This window comes from Bidens hawaiensis, unplaced genomic scaffold (genome assembly GCF_021521415.1).
Source record: "Bidens hawaiensis isolate Kalapana, Puna unplaced genomic scaffold, B.hawaiensis_p1.1 tig00031153_1, whole genome shotgun sequence".
Taxonomy (NCBI): Eukaryota; Viridiplantae; Streptophyta; class Magnoliopsida; order Asterales; family Asteraceae; genus Bidens; species Bidens hawaiensis.
The window spans coordinates 1,269-10,262 of NW_027495235.1; the positions used below are offsets into that span (position 1 = coordinate 1,269).

At 37.7% G+C, this 8,994-nt stretch overlaps 1 pseudogene; it reads left to right on the forward strand.

Annotated features, from left to right (window-relative positions):
• The first annotated feature begins 2,838 nt into the window (after window positions 1-2,838).
• LOC143581718 (putative indole-3-pyruvate monooxygenase YUCCA4) lies at window positions 2,839-5,686 on the forward strand (annotated as a pseudogene).
• The last annotated feature ends 3,308 nt before the right edge of the window (window positions 5,687-8,994 follow it).

Below are 8,994 nucleotides of genomic sequence, written 5' to 3' on the forward strand. Positions count from 1 at the left end.
ATCCCATACGGCTCCGCGCCATAGGCTGGGAATCCTCACAATTTCCCATACGGCTCCGCGCCATAGGCTGGGAATCCTCACAATTTTCCCATACGGCTCCGCGCCATACTTAAAGGTTGGGAATCCTCAATTTCCCATACGGCTCCCCCGCCATACTTGAAGGTTGGGAATCCTCATAAACCCGTCGGCCACGCGCCAGCTTTTATTATCATTACTTTCATTGCCCGTAAGACGCCCCTGCGCGCAGGTTTCCATTATTATTACAGCCGTAAAGACGCCCCGCGCGCAGGTTTACATTATTATTACAGCCCGTAAGACGCTTCGCGCGCAGGCTACTATTATTATTAACAGCCTGTAAAACGCCCCGCGCGCAGGTTTCCATTATTATTACAGCCCGTAAGACGCCCCGCGCGCAGGTTTACATTATTATTACAGCCGTAAGACGCTTCGCGCGCAGGCTACTGTTATTATTACAGCTTGTAAGTCGCCTCGCGCGCCAGCTCAGTTATTATTACAGCTCGTAAGTCGCCTCACGCGCCAGCTCAGTTATTACTCTTAGCTCGTAAGACGCCTCTCGCGCGCAGGCTTTATTATTTTCAGCTCGTAAGACGCCTCTCGCGCGCAGGCTTTATTATTTTCAGGTCGTAAGACGCCTCTCGCGCGCAGGCTTTATTATTTTCAGCTCGTAAGACGCCTCTCGCGCGCAGGCTTTATTATTTTCAGCTCGTAAGACGCCTCTCGCGCGCAGGCTTTATTATTTTTAGCTCGTAAGACGCCTCTCGCGCGCAGGCTTTATTATTCTCATCTCGTAAGACGCCACTCGCGCGCAGGCTTCATTGCTCAGCTTGTAAGACGCCTCTCGTGCGCATGCTTTATTACCCAGCTTGTAAGACGCCTCTCGCGCGCAGGCTTTATTTCTCAGCTCGTAAGACGCCTCTCGCGCGCAAGCTTTATTATCCTTATAACTCGACACCACCATTATCTTAAGGATCACAACGCGTCATCATCATGGAGAAAATCTCCCAGACTCAAGACAATAAAGATAAGGCCGAATAAAAGGGAAAAAAACCGCCCTAACACCTTATAAAGTCCAACGCTCCACCTAAGCGCTTGCGCGCCCAGGAGCAACGCTGGACTTGGGGGGGCTTGTAGGGGTATGGTATTAAACCCGGTTTACAATCCTAAATTTATTATATTTGGTTTGTTTTATTATATGGGCTAATACATTTGTTATTGGGCTGAGGAGGTTTGTGGAGGTAGCCCTAATTGGGCTAGGCCCATTAGGGTATCATGATGGTGGCCATGAGACTCTATATAAGGAGGTCTTCACCTCCTTATCAGGGGGTCATGCTCAGTAGGTGCCACCACCAGTTTTTGTGTCTGTGAACAAGAGATCTTCAAGATCATCTTAGCGGTCACCTCCACACCCCCAAAACGCCACTGCAGATCGCGAGCAGCCGGAGGAGAGGATCAGCAGACCAGGATGCGGTTCATTCATCTCGAAATCCGTGGAAGCTCCGTCATGGGTCAGGTCAGATTCCATTTCGTGCTTCGACACAATAGAACTTTGATAATTCCCATATATGTCTGGCTGCCTCAAAGCTTTTCTACATGCAACATCTTGATTATTAAGTATTTAAGTGTTTTTCTATTGTGGATGTATATGAAGTTCTAGGTAATTGGTGATTATATTTGTGTTCATTAATGTTTCATATTTAGTAGTACTTTTTCATTGACTTATGTATACACAGATAAAATAATGTTATTGGGCTACAAGTTGTTTTACACAACAATGGCCCAAGAAATCAAATTAACACCACACACACCAACAGTCCAACACCACTAGTAAGGAATTAACCATGGTGAAGCCTGGAGATTGATGCAATAGCTCTTTCGTGAAAATTTTATGAAACATTTTACAATATTTTTATGTTATTGTTATATTTGTGTATATTACCGAACTAGCTAGCTAGACACTTGTCTTTGTAATGAAGTAAGCAATGTAATTGTAGAAGTGATATTTTTCAAATATTTATGTTTATATCTTACAATAGTAAATATATGTTTTTATATTTATAAAAATCAAAAGTGAGAGTCAAAAAACTTTTTTAAAAATTGTAAAATCTCAAGAGAAACCCTTAGAATCACGACATGATATCGACATAGTTGACATATATATTTGCGATTTTACTTCGTACGTTTGTTTGATAACAATTTACAATTAGACTTTAGCTACCCGTCCTTTAACCTTCATGAAGGTCGCCCATACAATTTATGTGTGTTTTGTACCAGAATATTGATAGGGTCTCGTAAGGTTTTTTCAATGACATATACTAATGATTTTAAAAGAACAAAAAAGGAATTAAAAATAAAATAAGCAACCTATTCCCACCAATAGGGTGATAGGCATGAGAAGTGAGATGGTGAAATTTGGCTTATAAATTCAACTCAACTACACACAGTCATCCACATAAATGTATTTATAGCTTTCCCTCCCTTCTTCACTTCACTTCACTTCAAATCCCCTTTTTCTCTGCACTGAAAAGCCTTTGAAGAAAGAGCCTTGAGAAAGTGAACCAAATCCTTTCCTTAACTTTACACGCCTCCATATTTTCACACACCTCTCTCTCTCTCTGTCCACATTTAACTACCGTCAGTAACACATTTCCATTCACTCAACAACACACCCTCTTAAACTCCCAGTCTCCAAACCAAAACCCAACAAAATTCAAAGCTTTCTTGAAACCCAGCCTTTTTTTCAAGATTCTCAAAACAACATCATACCATCGTTTTTATTCAAATTCCTTTCTGGGTTTTGATCTTTGTGACAAATCTTTAATGGGTTCTTGTGAAAAAGATAAACTCGTCATGAAATCTGCTGGTCCGATTATTGTGGGTGCTGGTCCTTCTGGCATAGCTGTTGCAGCTTGCCTTAAAGAAAACGGAGTCCCATCTCTTGTTCTTGAGAGAAGTGATTGCATTGCATCTTTATAGCAATACAAAACTTATGATCGGTTAAAGCTTCATCTTCCTAAACAGTTTTGTGAGCTTCCATTATTCGGGTACCCTAAAGATTTCCCAAAATACCCCTCCAAGAAACAATTGGTTTCCTACATGGAGGCTTATGCTGACCACTTTGACATCAAGCCAAAGTTTAACCAGTCTGTAACTAATGCTGAGTTTGACTTTGAAGACAAGGTTTGGAGGGTGGAAACACAGGATTGTGTTTATGAGTCACGGTGGTTAGTGGTGGCTACCGGAGAGAATGCGGAGGCGGTGGTGCCGGAGATTCAAGGGATTGAGAAGTTTGAAGGGGTGGTTAGGCATACAAGTGAGTATAAGAGTGGTTGTGAGTTTAGGGGGCAAAGGGTTTTGGTTGTTGGTTGTGGGAATTCGGGTATGGAGGTTAGTTTGGACCTTTGCCGGTACAATGCAAACCCTTTTATGGTGGTTAGAAACTCGGTGAGTTCGTAATTGTAACACGATTCTTTTCTGTGTGGTTTTAGTTAAGGAACGGTAAAGTTGTCGTCGTGTGACTGTTTTGAGTAATAGAAACAACAACAAATGGTAATAATTATAATATCTTGAGTTTATGGTTAGGGTGTTATTGCTCTAAGGGGGTGTTTAGGATTGCTTATTTTCATCAATTTATAACTTATTAACTTTTTGAAAAATAATAAAGTGTCTGGGATTACTTATATCTACGAGGAAAAGTTTATAAGTTAAAATATTGTAACTTATTAACTTAATAAAAAGTTATAAAGATAAAATATTGAATCCAAAAACCCTAAGTTTCTATGTAAGTAAATCCCATTTGCCTTTTAGTTCACTTTTTCAAAATGGGTATTTTTATTATTTAAGTTCGAGAAAATATTAGTCAAAATAGTTTTTGAAATCAATAAGTATGTGTACCACATGCTTAAAAAGCTAGTACATTGAACTTTAATTAAGTGTTTTGACTTTTGGAGTTATTTATGTTGTTTTAAACTTTTAATGCAATTGTAGGTTCATGTTCTACCTAGAGAGATGTTTGGGTTGACAACATTTGGAATAGCTATGGTGCTTCTTAAATGGCTACCTCTAAGGGTGGTGGATAGATTGATCTTGTTTATGGCCAATTTAACACTAGGAAACACCGAAAAACTCGGTTCGAGCTCAAAAATGCAACCGGAAAGACGCCGGTGCTCGACACCGGAGCTTTATCTCTAATCAAATCCGGTAACATCAAGGTAACTATCGAAAGATTCCCTGACACATAGGTTTATGACTTATGAGTTGTACAATGCAAATATATTTTAACTTTTGTTGTGATTTATTGGAATGTTTGTAGGTTGTGGAGCAAGGAGTGAGAGAAATCACTAGAAATGGAGCCAAATTTATGGATGGTCAACAAATTGCATTTGACTCTATTGTATTGGCAACAGGATACAAGAGCAATGTGCCATTTTGGCTTTAAGGTAGATTTCATGACACCAATAATGAAGCAATTTCTTGTAATTCTATATTTTATAATATAAATAAATTCATCATGATAATCATTTTAGGGATAGTAATATGTTAAAATAGCATTTATTTATTTTATTTACCTTCATAGTTATCAACTATCTTAATATATGTCATTATCTTAAAATGATTATTTTAAATTTTTAAATGAAATTTATCTAATTAATTTTATCTTATTCCCATTCTCACATCACTTTCCAAGCCTTACACATTAAGAAGCCTACAAAATGGTTTTTGGTGAGCAAAAAGGTGAAAAACTGGTAGCATTTGTTTGGAGGATTCTCAATCTCTTAACATTTTTGTTGTCATCTTATGATAAGTTACTATCATCAACTATTTTCATGATTATATCTCTCATATTGTATCTTTTTTTTCCTTCATAAAAATGGTTTTTAAGAAATTACGATATAAATTGAGTTTCTAAATCAAGAGTAATGTACACATTTGGATGCGAATTATACACATCATATTAGCACTACTATTCTGGTTATAGTAATTTTAGTTCTGGAATAAGGTTAAGCATATAAAATATTCTTCTTCTGATGTTTTCTGGAGAAAGAATCCGAATTGAAAAGTGTTGAGCTTATAATGATCTCATTATTTTGTCCTGCATAGTAAGTTTTGTCATTGAGTAGGACCCACATATTTTAATCATATGTGCACTTATTTTTTATTTTGTATAAAAATATACTTTTACATTTTTATGTTCTAATTATCATTTCTACATGATACAGGGTAGTGATATTTTTACCGATGATGGAATGCCGAAAACGCCATTTCCAAATGGATGGAAAGGGGAGAACGGGTTGTATACAGTTGGGTTTACTCGAAGAGGTCTTCTTGGCACAACATGTGATGCGCTTAAAATTGCAAATGAAGTTACACGTCAGTGGAGCATGCAAAGTGTGATTCTAAGCACGAATTAGGGTCAAAGTGATGTAACGATATTGGAATAAAAATGAAAACAAAAGATGATAAAATAGTGTTTTATTTTTATTTAGTTGGTGTAGGGGCATTGTGGTACTTTACTAAGAAGGGTTAGTTTCTTGTTCAAATGTTTTACCAAACAACATTGTCTTTTAGGTTGTTCAAAATTTCTGATGTTCTTTGGTAGTGGTGGGGTTGAATTTGTACATTAACAAGTTTTTGTAATTTACTCTTGGATTTCATGTCCTCATGCAATTGTTTTATTTGCATTTTATTCTCTACAATGTAAAATCGTATATTAATAATGTTGCGACTTGTATTCTATAACATACTATATTATACGATACGAATTTTAATTGTGGATATAAATGGTAATTAAAGGGAGAGCAAACAACGACATGAAGTAAACACACTCATATTACAACTTGAACGACAATGTTAAGCAGTGAACTTCAGGTTCAAACAGTCAGCCGCACGGTAGAACCAACATAACCTGGATCAAATGCTTAAACGAATTCTCACATAAACAAAGCAAATTAAAATTGGATTGTAAATGTGTAATATAATATAGCGAATAGAAAAAGAAAACTAAAGTACAGATTAAAGTAGTTTCTGAATTCTTTTGACTAAGGCTGAGGGGTGTGGGGCGCAATCCTGGGCGCGAGAGCCCCTCCGCTCGCGCCTCGGGGCGCTAACCCCACACCACCGGGGCGCGAGCGCGGAAATCCAGGCAGGCGTGAGTGTGGTCGCGGGAGAAGAGAGAGGAAAAGCTGGTGGGCTCGAGAGAAAGAGCCGTTGGAGCTCAATATTTTTTTTAAAAAAAACCTTAAAACCCTTATATAATATCCCAAACTCCTATATAATACCCCATTTCATCTATAAAATACCCCATTTCGCCCATATCAATCACCACAACTTCAAAATAAAACCCAAAATCAACCCATCTTCCCAACATGACGTTAGAAGACGAGGGCAAAGCTATCTGCCAAAACTACCAAGGTGACATTCCGCCACAACCGTCCACAATCAGTGATCAACAAAAACTTCATAACATAGCAAATATCAAGAGCCGTGAGATACACGGGGATCTTCGACATGAGTTGGTTGAACATTTGTGGGCGAGGCGACCCGATGATCTTGTATTAGATTAGTGTTATTATTAAGTATTATTGTTTGTTTAATTTTTAGTATGTTTTTTTTGTAATTTGAATTTTAAAAAAAATGTGTGTTTTTTTAAATAATTTATGAGTTTTTTTAATAATACGTTTTTTTAATACATTTATAAAAAATAAAAAAAAAATCCGCTGGAGCCCCTGCTGGAGCCCCTCCACACCAGGGCCAGGGGCTCCAGCGGGGGCTCCAACACCCACCTTATCCAGTTTCTCTCTCTGCCACACGTCACAATATTATTGGCTGGAGCCCCCACTCGCGCCCCCGTTAGAGCCCCCCACACCCCTCAGCCTAATGAAAAGGATGATTCACCTTTTAATAAAAAAGAGGAGAAACAGTTTTATAGTTATCATATATAAGTAAAAGCATCCAAATAAGTCCAAAAATAACCTTTAAGATCTTATTAGAATATAACTTTAGCAAATGATGGATACTACTTTTGTGAAAAAGAACAAACGTTGGACTCCAAGAGACCAAGAATCAACCAAACACACAACCAACCAAACATAGATTATATCTTTATCCATACTTGTAACTAAAGTTAAATGTTTTATTGATGTTTTAATTAGGGATTTGGTGCATGTCAATGGATCATGATTCACTCGTTATCTTCCTAGCCATTATTGTTAAATCAAAATCCATCCCTTTCAACTAAGTTGATAGCTTTTGTTAAGAAAAAAAAAAGCTTAGGCAATTAAGAAATAGCAAAATTCATTCCCGCAAATAACTTTACCGGTATAAAAGGCCATTATCCATCCCTATTATACACCAACATGAAAGAAAAATTGTTGAACGATAATGCGGAATTAAGAATCAATTCAACACCAAAGATAAACGATTGAATCAAGAACAATGAATTTAACGAAAACAAAAGCTTCACTGAATTAGAGTTTCAAAACGTTATATGTTTAAAAGAATAAAGAGAACTGAAAGAATACCTAACAAGTCCTAATTCTATTGTCTATTTGGAAAGAGGATTGTTATGTAGGGGGGAGTATAGAATGAAAACTCATTTGAATTGTGAAAACCCGTGAAAACCCTATGTGACATCGTTTTCTTTTCTTTTCTTTTTTTTTTGCACGTAATATATGTTGTAACATTTAATACAAAACATCGAAACATAAAAAAATTTTGTTTTGCTATTTTTTAACATTTTTTTACTAATTTTTTTATATGTTTTCAGGAGAGAGAAAAAGTTATATTTAAATTTATATTTTTTATTAACTTTAATTGTGGACCACATGATTCAAACTTAAATTAGAAACATGTGGTTAAGAATGAGTTTACTAATTAAAAACATGATTCAAACTTTGTTTGGTATCCCTATTTTATTGGTCGCGCCAAAATCTTAACTACAATATTTCTTAAAAACATTAGTTAGCCATCAATCCATCATACAAGATGTTGCTGAAAACTATTTTAATTATAAAAAGTGTTGGATTAATTTCAAGATTTTGTCTTCCAATTATAGTAGTTAGCCAATACTGCCCTAAAATAGGCTTTTAGCCATTGACGGTTAAACGGTAAAAAAAGTTAGCCTTAATCGATCAAATTTCCAAACATTTTTTTTAACAGCCAACGAATTTTGCAAAATGGTTACTGGCTAAATTGACCATATTTGGACACACTCGTCTTTCGATCTGAGGAAGACTCTCACCTAAGGTCAACACCGTGAACACTCACTCGAAGTTACGGCAATGCGGTGAGATAAAAAGTTCAGTTTAAATATCCAACTAGTAACGTCATCTACTCCCATAGTCTTCCATCTTCACCTTACGCTGCCGAAACTTAGGTAGCATTTGGTATGCAGGAATGGGAGGTGGAATGGAATAGACCATTATGAAGGAATGAAGAAAAGTGTGTTTGGTTGGTTAAAGGAATGGAATCACTCATTACCTTATTCATTTCATTCTCTCTAAAACACCTCAAATTCATTCCATTCACCCCCCCTCCTTGTTTTTTTTCATTCCATCCTCTCTTTCACCCTACTCATCTACATCACTATTATCATCGATCACCATCACCAACGCCACCTCTACCACCGCCTCCCACAACCAGCCCCACCCCCGCCGCCGCCGACCACCGCCGTCGCCTCCGACCACCGCTGTCGACGCCGACTACTGCCGCCACATTAACCATCCACAACCACCACCGCCACCCACCACCTCCCACTACCACCACCGTCGCCCCTTCTGTTACCGCCAACTACCGCCACTGCCATACCACCTGCACCGTCACTGATCACCGCCAACCACCATCACCAATCACCTCCCACTCTCGCCACCGCCTCCCACCACCACTACCGCCACCACCGCTTACCTCCAATTTTATTTTGTTCCTTTTTTTTTGCCTAACTAACAACATTAATTAATTATTCATTTCATTAAATTTTAG